Source organism: Cynocephalus volans, chromosome 8, assembly GCF_027409185.1.
Source record: "Cynocephalus volans isolate mCynVol1 chromosome 8, mCynVol1.pri, whole genome shotgun sequence".
Classification (NCBI taxonomy): Eukaryota; Metazoa; Chordata; class Mammalia; order Dermoptera; family Cynocephalidae; genus Cynocephalus; species Cynocephalus volans.
Genome location: NC_084467.1, coordinates 80,901,519 through 80,914,557, shown reverse-complemented (window position 1 = coordinate 80,914,557; position 13,039 = coordinate 80,901,519). Strand labels below are relative to the sequence as shown.

The 13,039-nt window shown below is 35.1% G+C and overlaps 1 protein-coding gene and 1 pseudogene across 5 annotated transcripts in view; one reads left to right on the top strand and one right to left on the bottom strand.

The window, feature by feature from the left end:
• BTBD8 (BTB domain containing 8) overlaps nt 1–13,039 on the bottom strand; it is an 88,686-nt gene that overhangs the window by 46,599 nt on the left and 29,048 nt on the right. The gene's annotated exons all lie outside the window — the stretch shown is intronic.
• Nucleotides 9,867–10,629, top strand: LOC134383256 (solute carrier family 2, facilitated glucose transporter member 3-like; annotated as a pseudogene).

The following is a 13,039-nucleotide window of genomic DNA, read 5'->3' as shown; positions in this document are numbered from 1 at the left end:
TTGCAATCTTTTTTTTCCTCTTGACATTTCTTTGCTTTTAATAACAAATGAAACTGTTTCCATGACCAAGTGAGTACAAATCATTTACAAATGGAGAAATAAAGACCTATGTTACTTAACATCTTGAGGAACTATCAATAAAAAAGACTACAAATATTATTTATCAATTACAATTTTTAAAAAATTAAAAAGAAAACAGAAAGAGACTACAGTTCTAAAGGTCCTGAGTTCTAGTTCAGAACTCACCCTGATTATGTTCAAGAAAGGCTATATCTTAGGTTTGAGAATATGATAGGAAAGAAATTTTCTTTTGAATTTCCATTCTATTTTCTCAAATAAAATGTTAATTCATTCATTCTTCAGTCCAACAAATATCTATTGACTTCTATTCGCCATTAGGCACTATTCTAGGTGCTAGGAATATAGTAGTAAATGAGACACACAGAACAATGTTATATTCCAGTGGAGGATGGGATGGAAGAGTGGAGGAGGAGAGGGAGAAGAGAAATACACTCTGCCAAAGGCTTACTAGGTTGTCTCAGACCAATTCTTTTGCTGAAAAGAGCTAGGAAAGATGGACAAAATACATATATTCAAAAAAATGAGAGAAGAAGAAAGCATGACTTGAAGGCATCCGAATGCTACCATGTATTTTTTTGGATAAAAAAATAAAACAATAAAAAAAGAATGTTACTATGGTGGTTAGAAAAGTGAGACAAGTTACAAGAGACAAGACAAAAGAGGTGAACCAAGAACTTGAGGTAACTTTTTTCAGTGAGGCAACTGCCAAATCTGAAAGCAAAAGCAATGGTTGGGAGGCCCAGAACTTGAGTATAGCTTCTGATACTCTTCACAGGTTTGGAGAAACACAACTTGGAACTTGGGTTGTAGGCTATCAAAGATAAAGAGTTTCAATGGATAGCCTGGTATTTCAGTTGGACCCTGAAGGGCTAACACCCTGCCTGGGAAGAAGAATGAACAGAAAATAGACAAGCCCTTATTAGATCTGAAGGCCTTTGAATCAGCTCAATCCCTTACCGGAATAAAGCAATCAGCACCTAGTTTAACTGCCAGCCAAAAGCAAATCCTGTCTGCATTAAAATAACATTGCCCAGAGTGCCAAATTATTTCTGCATATTTTCAATAAAATGTCCAGCAATCAACCAAAGATAATCTGGCATAATAATGAAGAACTAGAAAATAAAGGAAAAAAATTTCATTTAAACCAGTATCAGAAAAAGTCAAATACATCGGAACAAATTCAAGAAAAAATGTGCAAGACCTCTACACTAAAAACTATAAAACACTGTTGAGATATATTCAAAATGACCTAATGGAGCTGATGTGCTCATGGATTTGAAGACCCAAAACTGTTAACATGTCCACTCTTCCTAAATCAATTTCTAGATTCAACACAATCCCAAACAAGTATTCTTAGTACCAATTAATGTGTTGATTCTAAAATGGATATGAAAACACAAAAGACCCATGATAACCAAAACAATCAAACAGAAGAAAGTTGGAAGACATGATTTCAAGCAACATGATGTCACTTACTATATAAAGGAACAATAATCAATAATCAAACAATAATCAAATAATAATGTAAAGACAGACATAGATCACTGGAACAGAGTCCAAAAATAGACCCAAATCTATATGGCCTATTGCTTTTCGACAAAAGTGTAAAATAATTTAATAAGTAAAAGATGATTTTAATCAACAAAAGATACTCAAACAACTGGATGTTTGCAGAGAAAGAAATGAATCTTGACATTTACCTCACACCATATACAAAAATCAATTCAAAATGGACCAACCTAAATGTAGAAGCTAATACTATAAAAACTCTTAAAAAACAAACAAACAAAAAACAAACAGGTAAAAATCTTTGCAACTTTAGGGTAGGCAGAGATTTCTTAAGACACGAAAAGCATGAACCTGTTTTTCTTTTTTTTAATACTAATTTAAATGAAATTAAAAACTTTGGTCCTTTTAAAGTCACTCTTTAAGTGGAAAGATAAGCAAAATATTGGGAGAAAATATTTGTAACATATATATGCCAAATAACCCGAATCCACAGTGCATAAATAACTGTAAAAGCATAAATAACCCAAATAAAAAAATGGGCAACAACAACAAAAAATACTGTCAGGAAGGAACCAATTGCTAGAAATAGTTTTACATCAACACTAAAGTTTATGGCTAGTTATGAAGAATGACATCCCATCATGTATTGAGCATTAGATGGGGAAAAGCTATAGTCAGAACAGTATATAATTCATTTGAGGGGAGAAAAAAGTAAATGTCTCTATCTCAATAGTTTACTTACATCAAAATTTGTACCTAATCACACCAAAAGTGATTTTTAAAGAATGAGCAGAAGATTTCAAAAGAAACATCACAAGACATACAAATGGCCAATAAGCATATACAAAGATACTGAACATCACTAGTGATCAAGTGAATGCAAATTAAAACCAAAATATAATAAATACCACTACACACCTATTAGAGTGGCAAAAAATGAAAAGGAATGACAATGTCAAGTGGTGGTGAAAATGTGGAACAACTGAAACTCTTCATACCATTCAGATTGGGAGTGTAAAAAAACCACCTCTTTGGAGAGATGCTTGTCAATTTCATAAAAAGTTAATAGCAGCTTACCATATGACCGAGCAATTCCACTCCTAGGTATTTACCCAAGAGAAATGAAAATATATGTGCAAAGATTTGCACACAAATGTTCATACCAGTTTTATTAATAACAACTAAACAATTAAACAACCAATATATCCATCAAGGGGGAATGCATAAACAAACTGGTATATATCCATATAATGCAATACTACTCAGCAATACAAATTGAATGAACCACTGATATATATAATATCCAAGGATCAAGCATTATTATGCTGAGCAAAAGAAACTATACATAATAGTACATCAATCCATTTACATAAAATTCTAGGAAAAGTAAAATAACCCATAGTTTAGAGAACACAACAAAAAGAAGACAATCCAATTTAAAAATGGACAAAAGATATGAATAGAAAACTCACTAAAGAAGATATACAAATGGCAAAAAGCATGCGAAACTCAGTTGTTGCCTGGGGCTGGAAAGCAAAGGGGACTGATGGCAAATGGACACAACGGAACCTTTTAATTGATGAAAATTCTCTAAATCTTGATTGTGGTAGGAGTTAAATAGGTTTATATATCAGTGAAAACTCATTGAACTAGACTTGTAATTGTGTGCATTTGATTGTGTATGAATTCTAACTCAATAAATTTAACCATAAAAAAGGATAAAAATAAAACCTACTTAATAAAGAAAATAATGGGCCTAGATGGTTTTCCCAGTGAATTCGAATAAACATTTAAGAAAGACTTAAAGTCAATCTTACTCAAAGTACAGAATAAAAAAGAGAAAACACTTCCTGACTCATTATGAAGTCAACATAACCTTGAGACCTAAACCTGACAAGGACATTACAAAAAAGGAAAATGATAGGCCAATCTCTCTCACAAACATAGAGGCAAAAATCCTAAACAAAGTATCAGCAAACTGAATCCGGAGATAAATAGAATGAATAAAACCTCACAACCAAATTGAAATTATTCCACAAACTCAAGATTGTTTTTCCATTCCAAAATCAAGCAATATAATTTGGCACATTATAAAATAGAGGGAAAAAGTGATGTGACTGTCAAAATTTTAAAAGGGAAAAAAGTGATTGTCGAGACAGATGCAGAAAAGCATTTAACAAAATTCAACACCAATTCATTATTTTTAAAATTTATGCAATTTCAATCTAAATCCCAGAAAGCTATTTTGTAAATGCTGACAAAAGGGATAATAAAATTTATATGGAAAGGCAGAGAACCTAAAACAGCCAACACAATACTTAAAAAAAAAATAGAGTAGAAGGATTCATACTACCTGATTCAAGACTTACTATGGTCATAGTAATCAAGAGAGTATGGTTTTGGTAAAAGAAGAAACACACAGATCAATGAAATAGAATAGCAAGTCCAGAAATAGATGACACAAACAAGAAGGTACTTCAAAAAGTTCTTGGAAAGACTCGTATTATCTCTGATGTGGAGAGACCCTTGTCCTGGGGAAAAGGGCACGGCAGAAAAGGGGGCAACCCTGTCACCCTTATACATGGACATTTATGGGGAACCTGGTGCTAAACCATTCGTAGATGACCTGCTTCTGGGTTAGAGTTTCATACGTAGCAGAGCAGCTCCCTCACAGCAATCTATTCCGAATCAGCCCTTGACACAAGGGTTGGTAAAAATATATAAAAAAAGAAAAAAAAATATTTGTATTACCTTTTTTTTTTTTTGTATTTTTTGTGACCGGCTGCACTGCGCTCAGCCAGTGAGCGCACCGGCCATCCCTATATAGGATCCGAACTCGCGGCAGGAGCACTGCTGTGCTCCCAGCGTCGCACTCTCCCTAGTGTGCCATGGGGTCGGCCCTTGTATTACCTTTTAATTCTATTTTTCCTCAAGCTTTCTGAAGTACCCTCATATAGTCAACTGACTTTTGACAAAAGCACAATGGCAGTTCAATGGAGAAAGAATAGTCTTTTTAACAAATGACAGTGGAACAACTGGACATCCACATGCAAAAAAATAAACTTACAGACCTTAAACCAAAAAGAACTCAAAATGAATCATAGAACTAAGAGTAAAATACTAAAATATAAAACTTCTAAAAGAAAATATAGAGAAAATCCATGTGGACCTTGGGTTTGGGAATGAATTTTAGATATAACACCAAAAGCACAATCAATAAGAGAAAAAATTGGGCCGAGCCCGTGGCGCACTTGGGAGAGTGCGGCACTGGGAGCGCCGCGACGCTCCCGCCGCGGGTTCGGATCCCATATAGGAATGGCCGGTGCACTCACTGGCTGAGTGCCAGTCACGAAAAAGACAAAAAAAAAAAAAAAAAAAAAAAAAAGAGAAAAATTGATAAGTTTGACTCTATTAAAATCAAAAACTTCTGCTCTGAGAAAGATACTGTAAGAGAATGAAAAACAAAAGTAACCAATTGGGACAAAATATTTGCAAATCACATGTTAGATAAAGGACTTCTATTCAAAATATATAAATAAGTCTTAAAACTCAACAATAAGAAAACAAACAATTCAGTTTCAAAATGGTCAAAAGATATAAACAGAAATTTCACTAAGAAAAATATACAGATGGCAAACATGCATACAAAAAAATCCTCGACATGATTTGTCATTAGGGAAATGCAAAATTAAAAAGCAAGATACTAGTACAAACCTACTAACATGACTAAAATGCAAAAATCTGACAATACTACTAATGAGGATAAGGATCAAAAGGAATTCTCATTCAATGCTGGTACAAATGCCAAATGGTACAGACACTTTGGCAGTTTCTTACAAAGCTAAACATAAAATCAAAACACACTGAACCCATAGAATCATAAGATCTGGCAATCGCTCTCCTAAGTATTTATCCAACTGATCTGAAAACTTATGTCTACACAAAAACTTGCACGTGAATGCTTATAACAGTTTTATTTATAATCACCCAAACTAGAGGCAACCATAATTTCCTTCAAAGATGAATGGATAACCATACTGTAGTATATTCACACAATGGATTACTACTCAGTGATTAAAAAAAAAAAATAGCTATCAAGCCACACAAAAGCATGCATAAATCTTAAATGCATATTACTCCGTGAAAGAAACCAGTCTAAAAAGGCTACATGCTATATGATTTCATTTATGTGATATTCCTGAAAAGGTAAAACTATGGAGACCAAAAGAAGATTGCCAGGATTTTGGGGAGGGGGAAAAGATGAATAAATGAAGCACAAGAGATTCTTAGTTAAAACTATTTTGTATGATACTTGTAATGGTAGACACAGGACAATATGCATTTATCAAAACCCATAGAACTTGAGCAATGGTACTGATAACATCAAGGTCCAGGGTTCGATTCCTCTACCGGCCAGCCACAAGAAAAAAAAAAAAGAGGAAGAAGAAGAAGAAGAAGAAAGAAATGAACTCATAGAACTTAATAGCAAAAGTGAAATTAAATGTAATCAAATGAAAACAAAAACACTTAGGAGGTTAGGGGATCATAAGACAGAATTAGGGAAATGCATTGTAGAACAGAATACAGACTGTGACAAAAGAATTTAACTGCATTACAAATGTATAAAATAATCTCACTGAAAGGGGTTAGAGTAAAAGGTTCTGGCCTAAATAACTTTGGAAATGAGTAGATACTGTAAGAGTTAAGGCAAAGGAAATATACATAAGCATTGTACTCTAGTTGGTCAAGTTGTTTCCCACAAGGGTACGGATTAACAATTTTGAAATCACTATACATGAATTCAACAATTAAGTACTAGATGATGGATGGTGAAAGCCAAGTTTCTCACTCCTGTAGTGGAAGATTACAGACAAACAAGGGGTAAAACTATGATCCATGTAGCAATAGATTAGAGTTGAAAACATCAGTATGAATTCATGTTTAGCTTAATATAGGTAAAGATGGCTACATATAGAAATATTTATAGATATGTGTATATGAGGGTACTTCAAAAAGTTCATGGAAATGGGCTGGCCGGTTAGCTCAGTTGGTTAGAGCATGATGTTATAACACCATGTCAAAGGTTTGAATCCTCTTACTGGCCAGCCACCAAAAAAAAAAAGTTCCTGGAAAGATTTGTACTATCTTTTCTATTTTTCCATGATTTTTTTTGAAGTAACCTCATATATGCATGTTAGTCAGCTGATGGACCTAGAAGAAATGACACATCCCAGTAGCAGCAAGCATACCAAGCACTCAGATCTTGGTTTCTAATACCAGCAGAATAAAAGGAACCAAGATTCATTAAAGAAATGGTTGATTCTAGGACAGATGAATCTAGAGCATCTTTTTGTGCAAGGTAGTAAAGAAATGCTACACACACAAACACAATGATGGGGGTATGTGAAAGTGACACAAGAACCTACTGAAAGAGCTCCCATGGCTAAAGGTGGTACAAAATAAGTAATAAAATAAACCAAAGTACAAAATAAGTCAAATTACAAACCAAAGTACAAACTAAATCCCCACAAGTCCATACTGATATATTTAAGTGTCTGAATATATTAATAAGTGGGGGAGAAGAAACAAATTTGTTGTGCAGAAGAATTCCAAATAACTAATGTAGATACTACCCTATCAAGGTGGCATTACATTACTTCCTAACCCTTAAATATGGACTACACACAGTGTCTTCCTTCCACAGAGTACAGTATAGGCATGGAAGGTGGGGGGAAGAATAAATTATAGTGGAAAAAATAGACAAAAACAACATTGGCCAGGTGATCAAGGCTGAATACTTGGGACACTAAGAAAAGATCCCAGAAGGGTCACACCTCAATAGAAGAGCTATACAGCATTTAGAGCAAAGGCTATCCTAGATCCACTCTAACAAAATTTAAAAACAAGACTCATAAAGATGAAGCTGACCCACAATAACTTAAGTGCCTGCTAAAACAAACTTCAATAATCTTTTTAAAGGAATAAAACAAAATTCAAACATTACAATATTCATAAAGTCTGGAGTCCAATAAAAAATTACCAGGTATGTGAAGCAGCAGCAAAATGTGAACTACAGAAAGGAGAAAAATCAGATGTCAGAAATAGGCCTAGAAATGACAGAGAAGATGGAATCAGCAGGCAAAGCATTTGAAAAAGCTACATAAATATGCCAAGGATTTTTTTAAAAATAAGGAACTTAATGTGGAGAAAAATAAAAAGTATTTTAAAAAAGAACTTCTAGAGACGAAAAATACAATATCTGAAATTAAAAATTCACTGTATGGACTTAGAAGATTAGATACTGAAGAAGAAAACATCAGTAGTACGATTATAGAATTGTATTTATATAATACATAGCAATACAAATTATCCAAAGAAAACACAAGAAGGAAAAGGAAATAGGAGAAAAATGAGCCTTACTGATGTGTGGAACAATATCAAGTGATCTAACATACATGTAATCGGAGACCCAAGTGGAAAGGAGAGAAAGAAGGGTATGGATAATAAAAGCAAGGCACAACTACCTGTTGTCTACAAGAAATTAAGTTTAAACCCATTGTAAACATAAAGACAAAAAGAGGTTAAAAGTGAAAGTAAAAGGATATATTACTGCATGCTATCAAATGGCTAGAAGAGATCAAATATTCACATCACAAAGAAATGATTAAGTTTTGCAAGGAGGAATATGCTAATTACCCTGATTTGATCACCACACATTGTATACACATATTGAAATATAACTCTGTACCCAATAAATATGTACAATCAATACATTTCAATAAAAATTAAAAAGTAAAAGGATGTAAAAAGATATGCCATGCAAACACTGAAGTGACTATACTAATAACAAAGTAGAGTTCATGACAAGGAATATCATGTGGGGTAAAAAGTGATATTTAATAATGAAAAAAGGCTCAATTCTTCACAAAGAAATAACAATACCAAATGTGTATGTACCATATAACAGAGTTTCAAAATACATGAAGTAAAAACTATAGAACTGAAGGGAGAAATTCACAATTATACTAGGAGACTTAAACACTCCTCTTAAAATTAACAGAACAGGTAGACAAAAAATCAGTTAAGAATATGTTGGACATTCACAAAGACAAACCACATTATGGCCATCAAAAAAATCTAAATAAATGTAAGTGAACTGAAACAATATAAAATAAGTTCTATGGCCACAACGGAATTCAACTAGAAATCAATAATGGAGAAATATCTGGAAAATTCCCAAACACTTCAAAGGTAATCACACTAATAGACAATGCATGGATAAAGAAGAAATCAAAAGGAAAATTAGAATATAATCATATTGGCAAGAAAATGAAAATATATCAAAATTTGTGAGATAGAGCTAACACCAAGCTTAGAGGGAAATTTTTAACTTTTAAATACTTACCTTGGTCTCTGCTTCCACCATCTTGCAACATGAGACCACTGGGCCATTGTCACCACCACCACTTGGACATTGGACTACCTAGTGTAAGAAACTAAAGGGCTCACACCACTTTTACTTGATATAGATGAAAATAAAGAGGCAATTGTGGAACTTTTAGTAGAGAACAGAGCAAATATACATGTGGCTGATAACAATAACAAGTATTGCTCAATAATTTCAAAATATGCAGATAGACAGAATCTTACAAATTTTTCTCCAAATACCAATCCAGATTTTTCAGATTTGGATCTTACTACTTTGATCAACAATAAGACTTGCCATAGATCTGAGAACTATAAAGTTGGTAAATAGCCATTTGCATCACGATCAATGACCAAAATTCAGCCAGCATGCGCAGAAGTTCAAAGGAGGCCCTTAACAGAGTCTCCTGAGAAATATCCTCACTTGAAGCCTATCATTGATATGAAACAGTCTATTCCAAAGAAAGCAGAAGTGAAGGATATACAAACATCTAGATCAGATTTTTCAGATTTGGATTCTATTACTATGATTCTCAATAATAAGACTTGTCATACATCTGGAAAATATAAAGTTGGTATATATCCATTTGCATCATGATCAATGACCAAAATTCAGAAAGCATGCACAGATGTTGAATGGATGTCCTCAATAGAGGCTCCTGAGAAATATCCTCACTTGAAGATTTTTCACATGTGTATCCTATCACTTTGCTCCCCAATAAGACTTGTTGTAGATCTGAGAAACATAAAGTTGGTAAATATCCATTTCCATCATGATCAATGAACAAAATTCAGTCAGCATGCACAGAAGTTGAATGGAAGCCCTTAATAGTCTCCAGAGAAATGTCCTCACGTGGCTGGTGTGTATGGCCATGTTCTCTGTTCGTGGTATGATTGACTCCTTTTCTGTTGGACTCTTGGCCAACCACTTTGGTAGGCACAATTCAATGTTTATTGTCAACCTATTGGCCATCAGAGGTGGCTGCCTTATGGGATTCTGTCAATTAGCTAAGTCATTTGAAATCCTGATCCCGGGCCGCTTGGTTATTGGCATCAACTGTGGACTCCGCACAAGTTTTGTGCTCATGTACATTGGAGATATACCTCCTAATGCCCTACGGGCTGCCTTTGGTACTCTCAATCACCAGTGCATCATCATCGGGATTATGGTGGCCCAGATCTTTAGTCTGGAAGTCATTTTGGCATATGAAAAGCTATGGCCCATACTTCTGGGCTTTACCATCATTCCAGCCATTCTACAAACTGCAGCCCTTCCATTTTGCCTTGAAAGTCCTACATTCTTCCCCATTAATAGAAAGGAAGAGGAGAATGCTAAGGAGATCCTCCCACGGTTGTGGGGAACCCAGGAGGTGTTCCAGGACATCCAGGAAATGAGAGATGAGAGTGCGAGCATGTCACAAGGAAAGCATGTCAATGTGATGTAGCTCTTTATAGTTCCTAGCTACAGACAGCCCATCCTCACTTCCTTTGTGCTCCAGCTCTCAGCAGTTTTCTGGGATCAATGCTGTGTTCTATTACTCAACAGGAATCTTCCAAGATACAGGTGTTAAGGAGCCAATCTATGCCACCATCCATTTTCATCACAACCAATGACCAAAATTCAGCCACCATACACAGAAGTTGAATGGATGCCCTTCATACAGTCTCCTGCAGAATATCCTCACTTGAAGCCTAACAATGAAATGAAAGATTCTGTTCCAAAGAAAGCAGTAGCATTGAAGGATATAGAAACATCAAGATCAGATTTTTCAGATTTGGATTCAATTACTTTGATCCTCAATAATAAGACTTGTCGTAGATCTGAGAAATATAAAGTTGGCACATATCCATTTCCAACATGATCACTGACCAAAATTCAGCCAGCACACACACAAGTCGAACAGATGCCCTTAATAGAGTCACCTGAAAAATAACCTCACTTCAAAATTTTTCAGATGTGGATCCTATAACTTTCACCCTCAATAATAACACTTGTCGTACATCGGAGGAAGATAAAGTTGGTAAATATCCAATTGCATCAAGATCACTGACCAAAATTCAGCCAGCATACACAGAAGTTGAACGGATGCCCTTAACATAGTCTCCTGAGAAATATCCTTACTTGGTTGGTGTATGCGGCCATTTTCCCTGTTGGTGGTATTTCTGTTGGACTCTTTGTCAACTGCTTTGGCAGTTGTAATTTGATGCTCATTGTCAACCTACTGGCCATCAGAGGTAGCTGCCTTATGGGATTCTGTAAATTAGCTAAGTCATTTGAAATGCTGATTCTGGGCCGCTTGGTTACTGGAATCTCCTGTGGATTCTGCACAGGTTTTGTGCCCACGTACATTGAAGAGAGATCTCCTACTGCCCTATGGGGTGCCTTTGGTACTCTGAATCAGCTGGGTATCTTCATCAGGATCCTGGTGGCCCAGATCTTTAGTCTGAAAGTCATTTTGGCATATGAAAAGCTATGGCCCATACTTTTGGGCTTTACCATTATTCTAGTCGTCCTACAAACTGCAGCCCTTCCATTTTTTCAATTGGCACCAGAGTCTTTGTTTGTCCTATTAGTCTGCATCTTGGACCTCCGAAGGTAAGCCTTGGTTTGAGAACTCAAAAACTTGGTTTTACATTTGGGTATCAGAGCTCTGATTTGAGACCTAAGCAGAAGGCCAGATGCAGCACTACTTCCCAGGTCCAGGATTCCCATGAGATGTCGCCGGGTCCTTTGGTTTGGATTTTGGACGTGGCTACTCATCTCTGTCTTTTGTATGTTGCCAGTTGTGTGTTTTTAATGTGTCATTAACTGTGGACTATTAAGTGAATATTTAACTCACTAAGTTTGCTATATAGTTTTTATTTTTCCATAACAGAGGCCACAGATGGTGATCATAGAGTATGATTAAGCCTATATGAACAGATCAAAAAATATCATGTAGACTAAAATTCTTTCCTTAAGCATAGAAAGCTGAATCTCACAAACTTTTTTAAATTATAAAAATAATATATGTTTGTAACAAACTTCAAGACAGAATTGTATAAAATGAACATTTTAGGTTCTCTCCTTGCTTTCTTGTTTATTTTAATTGTACTCTATAGAAATAAACACTGTTAACACTTTATTTGATATCTTGTCAGGCCTTTTTCCATAGCAGTCTTTTCTAATACACTGATTATGTTGTTATTTCAATACATAAAATCCATTTAATCCTCCACACAGTACTTTCTTCTTTATTTACTTATGAATCTTAATCTCAGTACCAAACTTAGTACCTCGCATATAATAAGTGCACATAAAAAAATTATTAATGGAGAATGCTATCAGAAGTGTATCCTTCACTCCTCTTACTTTATCTGATTATGCCTAGTGGTAAAGATATATAAATGTATAACATGTCATGATCTCCATGTATGGCAGTCATTAGAAGATGCCCCTCTGATCTTTGAGTACATAATTGACCTATGGCCCCAGCTACAACGCTCTGAAATCTATATCCCCTTAGTCCCAAGACCACCTTCTCACAAGCTATTCCCTGTCCATGACTAAGTCCAGCAGGGATAAAAAGGCAGGTCTATCCCTGGGAGACAGGGGCTTCTCTGATGGGTGACTTTGGCTTGGGAACCTTCCAAAGGCCTTGCTTAACTTTCCTTAGAAGTACACCACAGTCTAAGATGCTTCTACCTTGCCTAATTTCCTTCCCTTTCTCTTTCACTCAGGTCAGATCAGTATTGCTCTAACAGCTCTCTGTCTTCCTCCCCATGTTCTTTCACATGCATTTACCCCGATAAATTTCTTGCAAGTCTAATTCCATCTTTGTGTCTGCTTCTCAGAAGTCTGAATTAACACACTATATTAGCCATTTCCATCTGATTAAGATTAAAAGCATCTGAGGCTTAAACAATTACCCTGACCTTAAAACAGAAACTTAGAAAACATTCCTATTTAATTAGGATACACGACTCAGGTTAAAAAATAATGCTATAGATGGCATAGAGTATTGAAAATCTTTGCCAAATATTT